The sequence below is a fragment of the Podarcis vaucheri genome, assembly GCF_965113315.1.
Source record: "Podarcis vaucheri genome assembly, chromosome: 3".
Lineage (NCBI taxonomy): Eukaryota > Metazoa > Chordata > Lepidosauria > Squamata > Lacertidae > Podarcis > Podarcis vaucheri.
In genome coordinates, this window is record NC_138761.1 from 130,143,339 (window position 1) to 130,158,342 (window position 15,004).

The 15,004-nt window shown below is 47.5% G+C and overlaps 1 long non-coding RNA gene across 1 annotated transcript; it reads right to left on the reverse strand.

The window, feature by feature from the left end:
• Positions 1-124: 124 nt before the first annotated feature.
• Positions 125-3,282, reverse strand: LOC309530038. The gene is made up of 3 exons (XR_014218602.1): positions 3,199-3,282; positions 668-839; positions 125-188 (listed from the first exon to the last, which is right to left on the reverse strand). It is a non-coding gene; the product is annotated as an uncharacterized lncRNA (long non-coding RNA).
• Positions 3,283-15,004: the final 11,722 nt, after the last annotated feature.

Sequence of the window (15,004 nt, forward strand, 5' to 3'; positions counted from 1 at the left end):
TTGAATAAGACCGGGCCCAAGACAGAACCCTGTGGCACCCTACCAGTCACTCTTCTCCAGGATGAAGAGGAACCATTGATGAGAACCCTTTGGGTTACATGACATCTTACTTTTAACCTTCGTAATGCATTATTAAAATGTGACACCAGAGGGCCCTGCAGAGCAACCAGCAACCATCAGCAGGGAAACTGTTTTGATGGAGAAAACAAAGAAACAGTTTTAATTTACAAGTAGGCCCTGTGATATTTTAGAAAAACATATCTAATATCATTCTAATAAGGTTAAACAGGTCCGTGTAGGTCCAGCACAAGGCAGAAAGAGAAGCAATTAGCAGAGGCCTGCCGGTGGAGCCAGGCCTGCCTTCTTCTTTGCTGCTGCACCCTTGAGCTGGACCGGCCCACACATGAGGCAAGGTGAGGCAACTGCCTCAGATGGCAGGATCCACAGGGACCGCAGGTCCTGATGCAGCAGATCTTTATTCCACCTTTGCTCCTGATGTTGGCCTTTACCAAGCCCTTCTTCCCTGGCAGGCGGAGAGCAGCATTTGGTGGTTTGCCTCAGGTGCCAAAATATATTGGGCCTGCCCTGCACTTGAGGATGAGGCCAGCCCAGAAGTGAGGAGCAGCTAGGTGAGTCAGAGGGTAGCAGATCAGGAAGAGGGACTCACCTGCTGCCACCTGAAGTGGTACAGTCAGGAATTCCTCAGACAACGGCCTCATTCTGCTGTGTAATGCATAGGACGGCTAACAGCTTCCCTCACTGAAGGACTTTAAGGATATGCTAGCATCAATTTGCATGGAGGAATGGGTAGGGCTTGAAGGAGATATGGCAGGTGTGTACTGAAATGAAACCAAACATTATTTCTCTGCATTGTAAAGCTGTATATTGAGGAGTGAAATCAAACCAGCTGATTGTGTTTCCTAAGACCAAACTAATACCTTTCTTCTGGGCCAGCCCTACGATGAGGCAGAGGGAGGCAGTTGCCTCAGGTGACAGGTGCTGAGGTGCAGGGAGGGACAATGCCATGTGAGTGCCATGTTGTCTGGCCTGTACCCCTTGCATTAGCCTGCTGTCCTCTGGATGCAGTCCTTTTACCAGTATTGAAGATTAAACTACCAGTCAAATTGGCTTCTGTCTGTGCCTTAGGAGAAGGCACCATCTTGAGCTTTGCCCAAGGCAGCAGATTGTCCTGAGCTGCCTCTGCTCTGTGTTTGGGGTGTTTTGTTCTGGGCCAAGTAACATTTTCTGGGGAGTATCATTTTATCTTTCTTTACTGCTGTTTTATCTTCAGTTGCTTGTTATCAGGTGAAACTCTTGATAAATCTAAAACAATTTATTTCAGCACCTACACAAGCACACACTCAACTTTAGAGATACGGAACATGGAGCCGTCCATTTACAAATGGACTGCTGGATGCTGACACTGCTGTTTCCATGGCAACCTGTCAGACTGGGCAAGGCTGTGAAGATGCATTCATAAGCATCAAATAGCAACAGGGTGTTCTTTCAGATCTAATATATATGTCGTATCAATTTGAAATGCAGCTCCTCATTTTTATCTCTCTCTCTTTGATTTTCCATGCACACTATACGTTCAAAACACATCCCCCCCCAAGAACCATGCAAACTGTAGGTTGTTAATAGTGCTGGGAATTGTAGCACCATGGGGGTAAACTACGGTTCCCCTGGTTTTTTGGGTGTATACTTTAAGAGTATGGTGTATACACCAGCATGAGATTTTCTGTAACACCTTGTCCATCCATCACTTTACTTTGTATGCCTTAGAAGAAGCTTACTATAAATTATGCTTCAGTTAACCTTTAGTTTCAACTTTGCATTTTGACTCCTGATCAAGGGCTAAAATTGATGTAGGCGAAAACTCATTGGACTTGTTTGCTACTAAAATTCTATACTGCATACAGGTATTGAGATTTTCCTCCCTCCTTTTTTTGGTCTATTTTGGATGCTGACGGTTTGGATGCTGACTGTTGTATGAAATTTGCCACATAGAACCTTATTAAGGCAGGATATAGTTTGGCCACATATGTGCCAAGTGTGTTTTGGTTTTTCAGTTTAATGCTGACCTCCACGTGGCGTGATGTGTCCAAATGTGTGTCTATGTTTTCTAAGCTTGCTGAAGTAAATCTCCACTGAAATACTGTTACAGTTTTACAGGAAGAGGGATGACATTTGTATGTGCAAGCTGGACAACTGCCAGTTTGTGAAATCAAAGAGCAGCTTTGCACAATATTCATGCAATTGAGAGCTCTGGGTATAGATTTAGCACTTGCCCAGAAATTAACATTTGGGGCAGAATCCACTGTTTATCCTCAGGGCACTGCTTGTTTTAAAACATTAAGCATGTAAGAGACTTTTGACAAAATGATACAGTGATATATTCCAGTGTGAGAACATGCAGACTTTCAAGTTTCCACACTACAAAACTGACTCATGGCCCAGGTTTTATTTAGATTAAAGTTCTAAATAGGGTAGCTGTCAAGTTTCGAACAGCTTGGCAAATCCAAGTATAAACAGGGCCTTGAACAAAAGCAGGCTTGGCAGGTTCCGGTCATCTTTGCTCCAGATTAAGACCCAAACTACATTTTATGCAGAAACGTGTCTCACTGTAATAGCCTAACAGGCTTTTTAAATCAAGGAGAGCTACTTGTTTTTTTGGATGGTCAAGGTCAGAGCAACAGCATGCCCACCACTGGCTTGGTTGGTGACTTTCCCCATGCTTCAAAATTTTGAAACAAATACAAATTTTATTACTAAACCCCCTCAATACTACTATAACTCAGGGGAATGGGTGGCGCTGTGGTCTAAACCACTGAGCCTCTTGGGCTTGCCGATCGGAAGGTTGGCCATTCAAATCCATGCGACAGGGTGAGTTTCCGTTGCTCTGTCCCAGCTTCTGCTAATCTAATCATCATTATCATCATCATCATCTAGCAGTTCGAAAGCATGCCAGTGCAAGTAGATAAAAAGGTACAGTTGTGGTGGGAAGGTTAAATGGCGTTTCCGTGTCCTGTGGCTTCCGCCATAGTTGCCTTTGACTGGACTTAACCGTCCAGAGGTCCTTTACCCTCACCTTTCTACTATAACCAACCAAATGATTAAAATGTCATAATCAAGCAGCACAATAAAAACATATCAGAGCCTCTGACTATAGCCTTAGTATATGGCATCTTGACATACATGACAAGATGCTGGCAGATGTGTCTCTCCTTTCTCATAGGCCGATTCTGAAAGTAATCATGTCTCCCATAGCTCCAGTACTGGTGCATGACTGCTGTCTCCATGGCGACCGCTTGCTCTGTAGAAAGCGCTGAACATGAATTCTCTTGCAATGTCCTGTAGCAGTTCTGCCTTTTGCAGAAAACCATGTGGTTTCAAATAAAGAGAACGAAATGTATATATATATTTCTTTGCATATTGCTTCTCTCTTTCCACCAGCTCATTTTATCAGGCCCCAAATTTTCAGTTCACTGTCTCTCTTGACAAGCATTTTTTTTACCGCTCCCACCTCCCTACCTCTCTACACCCAGTGTGTTTCTTCTAGAAAAAAAGGTGCAACATGAAGTTGTTACAGTAAGTGCTGCACTTTTAACCAGTATGTTTCTTCTAGGGGAAAAAAAAGATGCTGGTAACTGTTTATCCTTAAGAAAAAAGCACTGCTTACATACCTTCATGGACCCCCAGGACGATGGCAAGATGAGTTTCTGATGTTTCCATTTTAGGCTAAGCATCTAATCAGATCGGGATGTAATGTTACTCGTTGGGTGTGTCTTTCATTTGGCCTTTGTGCAGGGTGCTGGGGTGGCTGCCTGGGTTGGCAGGTTTTCAGGGCCCTTGAAGGAGGGGAGGGCTCAGCTCCCTTCACACGTGCAGCTCTTTGCTGTGGTAGAACCTTCCGGGAAGTGCAGACGCTGCAACTTACTAAAAGAACTTTACCATTTATTTATTAGCTTTGTGCTGCATTTGAACAATACTTCTTTTTCTTTTTTTAAAAATACCTTAACCATCTGTAACTATTTATTTATGCTACATTTACCACAGAAGGGGTTCCCGAGGGTCATCTAGTCCACCCCCTGCAATGCAGGAATCTCAGCTAAAGCTTCCATGACTGATGGTCATCCAACCTCTGCTTAAAAACCTCCAAGGAAGGTGAGTACACAATCTCCCGAGGGAGTCTGTTATGCAATAGTATGCTATGCAGCAGTTGTCCAGAGCACCAAAACACAGTAAGCCATTTTCTCAAAAACACAAATAGCCACCACAGGTCCTTGGTCCCATGTTGCTCCTGGAAGTCAGACAGCCTTATTATTAATTATTAAGTCTCCAAGTATTGTTGCATGTACTTGTGAAACATAGAATTGTTGCATTGGAAGGGACCCCGAAGGTCATCCAGTCCAACCCCCTTGGGGACAGACTCATGAATCAACAAACAAATGCATCTAGCCTGGCTCTTAAAAACGCAGGAGCTTATCTGTGTTGCAACCTTTGTTTTAAAAAAAAAAAAAAAACGAAATGCCACTTTATTCAGTTGAAGTGGATTCTACTGGCAAATGCATGTGGTACAACAATAAATCTGTTAAGTCTTTGAGCCACAAACTATTCTGGCCTCCCTTTGTCTCTTTCCTGTTGCTGGGCAAATAATGGGCTGTGCCATAACTGCTCCTCTTCAGTGGGCCTTTCCAATATTTCCACAGAAGTACTGGTTAGCATCTGGAGTCCTTTGGGATCATCTCTTTCTGAAGCTCTTTTCAGGCCTTCGTCTTATCAGTATTTAAAGAAAGGGACTGAAGAGGAATGAACTACAGAGCTAGCAGCTGTTTTAAAATACTCCTCTGAAGTTAGCAGATTTAGTTTTCAATAAGCAATAATCACACCTCAAGTCGAGATTAACCAGTTATATAAACTGCTTATATAAAATGATGCCCTTCACTGTCAAACTTCAGGAAACATTCATCACAGTGCAGACCCAGTCATGTCTGCTTGGAAGTGCCATTGAGTTCAGAGGGATTTTGTTGTTGTTGTTTAGTCATTTAGTTGTGTCCGACTCTTCGTGACCCCCTGAACCAGAGCACGCCAGGCACTCCTATCTTCCACTGCCTCCCGCAGCTTGGTCAAACTTATGCTGGTAGCTTCGAGAACACTGTCCAACCATCTTGTCCTCTGTCGTCCCCTTCTCCTTGTGCCCTCCATCTTTCCCAACATCAGGGTCTTTCCCAGGGAGTCTTCTCTTCTCACGAGGTGGCCAAAGTATTGGAGTCTCAGCTTCACGATCTGTCCTTCCAGTGAGCTCTCAGGGCTGATTTCCTTAAGAATGGATAGGTTTGATCTTCTTGCAGTCCATGGGACTCTCAAGAGTCTCCTCCAGCACCATAATTCAAAAGCATCAATTCTTCGGTGATCAGCCTTCTTTATGGTCCAGCTCTCACTTCCATACATCACTACTGGGAAAACCATAGCTTTAACTATACGGACCTTTGTTGGCAAGGTGATGTCTCTGCTTTTAAAATGCTGTCTAGGTTTGTCATTGCTTTTCTCCCAAGAAGCAGGCGTCTTTTAATTTCGTGACTGCTGTCACCATCTGCAGTGATCATGGAGCCCAAGAAAGTAAAATCTCTCACTGCTTCCATTTCTTCCCCTTCTATTTGCCAGGAGGTGATGGCCCCAGTGGCCATGATCTTAGTTTTTTTTATGTTGAGCTTCAGACCATATTTTGCGCTCTCCTCTTTCACCCTCATTAAAAGGTTCTTTAATTCCTCCTCACTTTCTGCCATCAAGATTGTGTCATCTGCATATCTGAGGTTGTTGATATTTCTTCCGGCAATCTTAATTCCGGCTTGGGATTCATCCAGCCCAGCCTTTTGCATGATGAATTCTGCATATAAGTCAAATAGGGATTTACTCTCAGATAAATGTTTGTGGGTTTGTAGCTGTGGACGACACATTAGAGGTATGTTGGGAATGGCCACTTTTTGCATATTTAGTAGCACTGCATCAAAACCCAACCTTACTGCATGAAAAAGAATAGTTGAGCATTGCATAAAAGTTTCTCAGATGACTAGAAAGAATTTTTCTAATTATTTGTTTCAAATGTGTGAAAGAAGGGAACCATTATTCCACAGGAGCCATGATAATGGTTGCAAGAAAATGGAGGCCAAACAAATTCTACTCTATTATATATCTATTTATATCCTGCCCTTCCTCCGAAAGAAACCCAGGAGAAGTAGAATGGCTGGGTCACATCTCTGTTCTCAGGTGTATGGAAGAACCTATGTATGTACAGATGGAGGTGTACAGGTGTCTCCTTCCCACTTTCCATGGCTCTCCTGAGGCACAACCGGCCAGTGGAGGTTCAAGCCCACCCAGGAATGGCTGTGGACAGGCTTCCAACATTGCAGGCGGTTGGACTAGAGGACCCTTGGGTTCCCTTCCAATTCTATGAAATTATGACACACAGGGACTGAAGGTGGGGCCAGGGAGTTCAGCCCAAGTCTCCTTCCACACATTCAGTGTACAGATGGAAGGGAAGAGGTTAGGGTTAGGGTTAGGGTTCGGGTTGGTGTCAGGGTTAGGGTTAGGGTTATGGTTAGCGTTTCGGTTAGGGTTAGAGTTAGGGTTAGGGTTAGGGTAAGGGTTAGGGTTAGGTTTAGCGTTTCGGTTAGGGTTAGGGTTAGGGTTAGCGCTTTGGTTAGGGTTAGCGTCTTGGTTAGGGTTAGGGTTAGGGTTACGGTTAGTGTTACGGTTAGGGTTAGGGTTAGGATTGGGGTTAGGGTAAGGGTAAGGATTCGGGTTAGGGTTAGGGTTAGGGTTACGGTTAGGGTTAGGGTTAGCGTTTCTTTTAGGGTTAGGGTTACGGTTAGGGTTACGGTTACGGCTACGGTTAGGGTTAGGGTTAGGGTTAGTGTTTCAGTTAGGGTTAGGGTTAGGGTTAGGGTTAGCGCTTTGGTTAGGGTTAGCGTCTTGGTTAGGGTTAGGGTTAGGGTTACGGTTAGGGTTAGGATTGGGGTTAGGGTGAGGGTTAGCGTTTCTTTTAGGGTTAGGGTTAGTGTTACGGTTAGGGTTACAGTTACGGCTACGGTTACGGCTACGGTTAGGGTTAGGTTTAGGTTGAGGGTTAGGGTTAGGGTTAGGGTTAGGATTAGGGTTAGGGTTAGGTTTGGGGTTAGGCTTAGGGTTATGTTACGGTTAGGGTTAGGGTTAGGAATGGGGTTAGGGTTAGGGTTAGCGTTTTGGTTTGGGTTAGCGTTTCGGTTAGGGTTAGGGTTAAGATTGGGGCTAGGGTTATGGTTACTGTTAGTGTTACGGTTAGGGTTAGGGTTAGGATTGGGGTTGGGGATAGGGTTAGGGTTAGGGTTAGCGCTTTGGTTAGGGTTAGCGTCTTGGTTGGGGTTAGGGGTAGTGTTACGGTTAGTGTTAGGGTTAGGATTAGGATTGGGGTTAGGGTGAGGGTTAGGGTTAGGGTTATGTTACTGTTAGGGTTAGGGTTAGGAATGGGGTTAGGGTTAGGGTTAGGGTTAGCGTTTCGGTTTGGGTTAGCGTTTCGGTTTGGGTTAGAGTTTCGGTTAGGGTTAGGGTTAAGACGGGCTAGGGTTAGGGTTAGCGTTATGGTTAGTTTTATGGTTAGGTTTAGCCTTTCGCTTAGGGTTAGGGTTACGGTTAGTGTTACGGTTAGGGTTAGGGTTAGGATTGGGTTTAGGGTTAGGGTTAGGGTTAAGGTTGGGGTTGGGGTTAGGGTTAGGGTTAGGGTTAGGGTTAGGGTTGGTGTTAGGGTTAGGGTTAGGGTAAGTGTTAGGGTTAGGGTTAGGGTTAGCGTTTTGGTTAGGGTTAGGGTTAGGGTTAGGGTTAGGGTTGGTGTTAGGGTTAGCGTTAGCGTTAGGGTTAGGGTTAGGGTTAGGGTTAGGGTTAGCGTTTTGGTTTGGGTTAGCGTTTCGGTTTGGGTTAGCGTTTCGGTTAGGGTTAGGGTTAGGGTTAGGGTTAAGATTGGGGCTAGGGTTAGGGTTACTGTTAGTGTTACGGTTAGGGTTAGGGTTAGGATTGGGGTTAGGGTGAAGGTAAGGATTCGGGTTAGGGTTAGGGTTAGGGTTAGGGTTAGGGTACGGTTAGGGTTAGGGTTAGGGTTACGGTTAGGGTTACGGTTACGGCTACGGCTACGGTTAGGGTTAGGGTTAGGGTTAGGTTGAGGGTTAGGGTTAGGGTTAGGGTTAGGATTAGGGTTAGGGTTAGGTTTAGGGTTAGGCTTAGGGTTATGTTACGGTTAGGGCTAGGGTCCCCTTCATGTTTAAAATTTTAAAAGATGATGCTGTTAAGGTCCTACACTCAATATGCCAGCAAATTTGGAAAACTCAGCAATGGCCAGAGGATTGGAGAAGATCAGTCTACATTCCAATCCCAAAGAAAGGCAGTGCCAAAGAATGTTCCAACTACCGCACAATTTCACTCATTTCACATGCTAGCAAGGTTATGCTTAAAATTCTACAAGGAAGGCTCAAGCAGTATGTGGACCGAGAACTCCCAGAAGTGCAAGCTGGATTTAGAAGAGGCAGAGGAACCAGAGACCAAATTGCAAACATGCGCTGGATTATGGAGAAAGCTAGAGAGTTCCAGAAAGACATCTACTTCTGCTTCATTGACTATGCAAAAGCCTTTGACTGTGTTGACCACAGCAAACTATGGCAAGTTCTTAAAGAAATGGGAGTGCCTGATCACCTCATCTGTCTCCTGCGAAATCTCTATGTGGGACAAGAAGCTACAGTTAGAACTGGATATGGAACAACTGATTGGTTCCAAATTGGGAAAGGAGTACAGCAAGGCTGTATATTGTCTCCCTGCTTATTTAACTTATATGCAGAATTCATCATGCGAAAGGCTGGGCTGGATGAATCCCAAGCCGGAATTAAGATTGCCGGAAGAAATATCAACAACCTCAGATATGCAGATGACACAACCTTGATGGCAGAAAGTGAAGAGGAATTAAAGAACCTTTTAATGAGGGTGAAAGAGGAGAGCGCAAAATATGGTCTGAAGCTCAACATCAAAAAAACGAAGATCATGGCCACTGGGCCCATCACCTCCTGGCAAATAGATGGGGAAGAAATGGAGGCAGTGAGAGATTTTACTTTCTTGGGCTCCATGATCAGTGCAGATGGTGACAGCAGTCACGAAATTAAAAGACGCCTGCTCCTTGGGAGAAAGGCGATGGCAAACCTAGACAACATCTTAAAAAGCAGAGACATCACCTTGCCAACAAAGGTCCGGAAAGTAAAAGCCATGGTTTTCCCAGTAGTGATGTATGGAAGTGATCGCCGAAGAATTGATGCTTTTGAATTATGGTGCTGGAGGAGACTCTTGAGAGTCCCATGGACTGCAAGAAGATCAAACCTCTCCATTCTGAAGGAAATCAGCCCTGAGTGCTCACTGGAAGGACAGATCGTGAAGCTGAGGCTCCAATACTTTGGCCACCTCATGAGAAGAGAGGACTCCCTGGAAAAGACCCTGATGTTGGGAAAGATGGAGGGCACAAGGAGAAGGGGACGACAGAGAATGAGATGGTTGGATGGTGTTCTTGAAGCTACTAGCATGAGTTTGATCAAACTGCGGGAGGCAGTGGAGGACAGAAGTGCCTGGCGTGCTCTGGTCCATGGGGTCACGAAGAGTCGGACACGACTAAACGACTAAACAACAACAGGGCTAGGGTTAGGAATGGGGTTAGGGTTAGGGTTAGCATTTTGGTTTGGGTTAGCGTTTTGGTTTGGGTTAGCGTTTCGGTTAGGGTTAGGGTTAAGATTGGGGCTAGGGTTAGGGTTAGGGTTACGGTTAGTGTTACAGTTAGGGTTAGGATTGGGGTTAGAGTTGGGGTTAGGGTTAGGGTTGGGGTTGGGGTTAGGGTTACGGTTACGGTCAGGGTTAGGGTTGGTGTTAGGGTTAGGGTTAGCGTTTCGGTTAGGGTTAGGGTTTGGGTTAGGGTTGGTGTTAGGGTTAGCGTTAGGGTTAGGGTTAGGGTTAGGGTTAGGGATAGGGATAGGGATAGGGATAGGTTTAGCGTTTCGGTTAGGGTTAGGGTTAGGGTTAGCGCTTTGGTTAGGGTTAGCGTCTTGGTTAGGGTTAGGGTTAGGGTTAGTGTTACGGTTAGTGTTAGGGTTAGGGTTAGGATTGGGGTTAGGGTTAGGGTTAGGGTTAGGGTTATGTTACGGTTAGGGTTAGGGTTAGGAATGGGGTTCGGGTTCGGGTTAGCATTTCGGTTTGGGTTAGCGTTTCGGTTTGGGTTAGCGTTTCGGTTAGGGTTAGGGTTAGGGTGAAGATTGGGGCTAGGGTTAGGGTTAGGGTTATGGTTAGTTTTATGGTTAGGTTTAGCCTTTCACTTAGGGTTAGGGTTACTGTTAGTGTTACGGTTAGGGTTAGGGTTAGGATTGGGGTTAGGGTTAGGGTTAGGGTTAGGCTTAGGGTTGGGGTTGGGGTTAGGGTTAGGGTTAGGGTTGCAGTTAGGATTAGCCTTTTGTTTAGGGTTAGCGTTTTGGTTAGGGTTAGGGTTAGGGTTACGGTTAGGGTTAGGGTTAGGATTAGGGTTAGGGCTTCGGTTAGGGTTATGGTTAGGGTTAGGATTACGGTTAGTGTTACGGTTAGGGTTAGGGTTAGGATTGGGATTAGGGTTAGGGTTAAGGTTAGCGTTCGGGTTAGGGTTAGGGTTTGGGTTGGTGTTAGGGTTAGCGTTAGCGTTAGGGTTAGGGTTAGGGTTAGCGTTTTGGTTTGGGTTAGCGTTTCGGTTTGGGTTAGCGTTTCGGTTAGGGTTAGGGTTAGGGTTAGGGTTAAGATTGGGGCTAGGGTTAGGGTTACTGTTAGTGTTACGGTTAGGGTTAGGGTTAGGATTGGGGTTAGGGTGAAGGTAAGGATTCAGGTTAGGGTTAGGGTTAGGGTTAGGGTTAGGGTTAGGGTTAGGGTACGGTTAGGGTTAGGGTTAGGGTTTCTTTTAGGGTTAGGGTTACGGTTACGGCTACGGTTAGGGTTAGGGTTAGGGTTAGGTTGAGGGTTAGGGTTAGGGTTAGGGTTACGATTAGGATTAGGGTTAGGGTTAGGTTTAGGGTTAGGCTTAGGGTTATGTTACGGTTAGGGCTAGGGTTAGGAATGGGGTTAGGGTTAGGGTTAGCGTTTTGGTTTGGGTTAGCGTTTTGGTTTGGGTTAGCGTTTCGGTTAGGGTTAGGGTTAAGATTGGGGCTAGGGTTAGGGTTAGGGTTACGGTTAGTGTTACAGTTAGGGTTAGGGTTAGGATTGGGGTTAGAGTTGGGGTTAGGGTTAGGGTTGGGGTTGGGGTTGGGGTTAGGGTTACGGTTACGGTCAGGGTTAGGGTTGGTGTTAGGGTTAGGGTTAGCGTTTCGGTGAGGGTTAGGGTTTGGGTTAGGGTTGGTGTTAGGGTTAGCGTTAGGGTTAGGGTTAGGGATAGGGATAGGGATAGGTTTAGCGTTTCGGTTAGGGTTAGGGTTAGGGTTAGCGCTTTGGTTAGGGTTAGCGTCTTGGTTAGGGTTAGTGTTACGGTTAGTGTTAGGGTTAGGGTTAGGATTGGGGTTAGGGTGAGGGTTAGGGTTAGGGTTATGTTACGGTTAGGGTTACGGTTAGGAATGGGGTTCGGGTTCGGGTTAGCATTTCGGTTTGGGTTAGCGTTTCGGTTTGGGTTAGCGTTTCGGTTAGGGTTAGGGTTAGGGTGAAGATTGGGGCTAGGGTTATCGTTAGGGTTATGGTTAGTTTTATGGTTAGGTTTAGCCTTTCACTTAGGGTTAGGGTTACTGTTAGTGTTACGGTTAGGGTTAGGGTTAGGATTGGGGTTAGGGTTAGGGTTAGGCTTAGGGTTGGGGTTGGGGTTAGGGTTAGGGTTAGGGTTAGGGTTGCAGTTAGGATTAGCCTTTTGTTTTGGGTTAGCATTTTGGTTAGGGTTAGGGTTAGGGTTACGGTTAGGGTTAGGGTTAGGGTTAGGATTAGGGTTAGGGTTTCGGCTAGGGTTATGGTTAGGGTTAGGATTATTGTTAGTGTTACGGTTAGGGTTAGGGTTAGGATTGGGATTAGGGTTAGGGTTAAGGTTAGCGTTCGGGTTAGGGTTAGGGTTAGGGTTTGGGTTAGGGTTGGTGTTAGGGTTAGGGTTAGGGTTAGGGTTAGGGTTAGGTTTAGGTTTAGGTTTAGGTTTAGGTTTAGGGTTAGGGTTAGGGTTAGGGCTAGGGCTAGGGTTAGTGTTTTGGTTAGGGTTAGGGTTAGGGTTAGGGTTAGCGCTTTCTTTAGGGTTAGCATCTTGGTTAGGGTTTGGGTTAGGGTTAGGGTTAGGGTTACGGTTAGTGTTACGGTTAGAGTTAGGATTGGGGTTAGGGTGAAGGTAAGTGTCAGGGGTTCAGAGACAGAGGCACAGGTGAGGGGGGAGACGGAGAGTGATGGGGAAGAATCCCAGGACAGTGAGGAAGAGGATGACAATGACTTGAGGTCTTCCATGAGTCTCTCAAGTGAATCGGAGGATTCCCAGAAGGGGGCGCCCCTAGTCAGGCCAAGGGGGGTCACAGGGGGGACCTGCCAGGAGCAGGGAAGCAGCAGGGAAACCCCGAGTAGGAGTGGGAGATCGGGGCCGGCTTCCCAGCAGGAACGAAGTGAAGAGAGTGGAGTTCCCAGTGTGACACACGGAGCAGAGCAGGATGGAGACAGGGGAAGGAGATCGGGGCATTACGTCCTGCCGGAAGAGGTGGAGAGTAGTACAGGGAGTAGTGTAAGTGTCAAGAGGAAGGTCAGGGGTAGCGAACGCGCGCCAAGTTCAAATGTGGAGGCGCGCGGAAATGGAGAGAGCCCGGAGGAGGAGCCTGGCCCCAAAGCACGAAGGAGGGGGGAACAGGCATCTGAGGAATCCGCTTCAGGAGAGAGCAGGAGGGAAGGAACCCAGGGGGGAGAAAGACCCTGCGGAAAAGGAAAGACAGGAAGAGGTGGACTAGCACAAGCCTCTTAAGCTGGTGTAGGGGCGGGACTGATTCAGAGGGGACTTCAAACGTCTAGCCTAAGAGACGCGGGGCTGCGCGCCTCGGTTGTGGAACCGATAATGAACTGCAATAAACATCCTTGTATATAAGAAGAGCATGGCGTTGGTCTTTTGTGAGCTGAGACCTGAGGCAGCCCTGACAGTAAGTCCCCTCCCAAAGATACGCAAATTTTTTTTTGCAAAGCTCACGAAGTTTGGCAGCCATGAGTATGGAGCATCAGATAGCTGAGCTACGCAACGCAGTCTCCCAGCTTACCACTGAGGTAGTGGTCTCCCAGAAGAGGGGGGAAGAGGCGGAAAAGCGGTTCCAGGATCTGCAAGCCAGGTGGGATCATGCATGCCAGGTGGGGTTCCCGGGGGCCAAGGCTGCAGGAGTAGCACTGAGCAGAAGAGGAGGCAACTTGGTAGCCCACTTCGATGGGAACCTGAAGCAGTACCCCAGTTTTAAAGCAGACGTAGTATATGCGTTGCACTTGCTTCGCGACGACTTTAAAGATGAGGAGGAGAAGGTGGGTTTCATTGTGTCCCACTTGCATGGGGAAGCAAGGGCTTGGCTGCGCAATCTGTGGCGCGAGGATTGCCCTGCTCGAAGGAACTCTGATGAATTTATCAAATGCATGGACGCTTGCTTTCAGTCTAGCGTGGATGTGGATGTGGCACGCCAGCAGATGCATGGTTTAAGGCAAGGCAAGGCTTCCGTACGTCAGTACCATGCTCGCTTTTTCGCCTTGCTGAATGTGCTGCGATGGGAGAAAGATTCTCTGGCAGTCAGAGACTTGTTTTGGGAGGGGCTCTCTGGCCCTGTGAAAGACGAACTGGCAAGGGGGGACAGACCTAAAACCCTGGCAGACGTGGTGCAGCGGGCGCTTGCCATTGGAGTACGCCATGAAGAACGCCCTTGGCGCGATGAGGGGGGTAGCCAGCTTCACGCACCGTCTAGAGTGCCTCTTCTCTTTCCCAGAGATCCAGGACGTACGCGTCCCTCACCTCAGCTGCAGGCAGGGGAGGAACCGATGGAACTGGGGAGTGCAAAGGCCCAGTCAGCGGCTGGAGCCCCAGCGTCCGGAGCAGTCAAGACAAAGCCTCCTAGAGGGAACAGGAAGTGTTACATCTGTGACAGTGGGACGCACATGGCCAAAGAGTGTCCCCAGAGGCTCCGGCAGCACACTGCAGCCTTAGCAACAGTAACTGCAGCAGCACAACATGAAGAGCAATTTCAGGGAAACGACAATGCCTGGCTGGAAGCAGAAATGCTGGGGCACAGCCAGGCAAGTCAGTAGGGCAGTCCCCAGCGCCTTTGCAGCCTACAGACCCCCTGCCACCTAAGCCAGTGGTGCAGCTCACTGCAACTCTCCAACTACCTAATGGACGCACCCTAGAAGTCCCCATTACAATTGACAGTGGGAGCAATGCAGACTTCGTGGGGGTGCACTTCGTCAAGCAGCATCGCATAGAGCTCCTACCAGCCACGCTGCCTTTGAACGTCGTCACGGTGGATGGCAGGAAGTTGCTGGGTGGGCAGGTGGTGCAACAGACGCCACCCATGGTGATGCAGATTGGCAATCACCGAGAAATCATCAGTTTCAACGTCACCCGCCTGTCAGACACGCCTATAGTGTTAGGCATGAGTTGGCTGGATAGGCACAGCCCAACCATGGCGTGGTACCAGCGGCAGCTCACCTTCGGCTCGTCATACTGCGCGCAGCATTGCATCCAGACCGGTCAAGAGGAGGAGGGCCCGGAGGAAGGGCAGCAGCTGAGACTCAGCATGGCGCAAGCTGTACCCCTCAAGTACAAGGGGTTTTTGGAGGTCTTCTGCGAGAAGGAGGCTGACCAGTTGCCACCCCACCGGCCCTACGACTGCGCAATTGACTTCTTGCCGGAGACAATGCTACTGACTGCGAAGCTGTATTCCATGTCCGAGGACGAGCTGCAGGAGCTCAAGGAGTTCATAGCTCACAACCTGCAGCGGGGATTCATCCGAGAATCGAA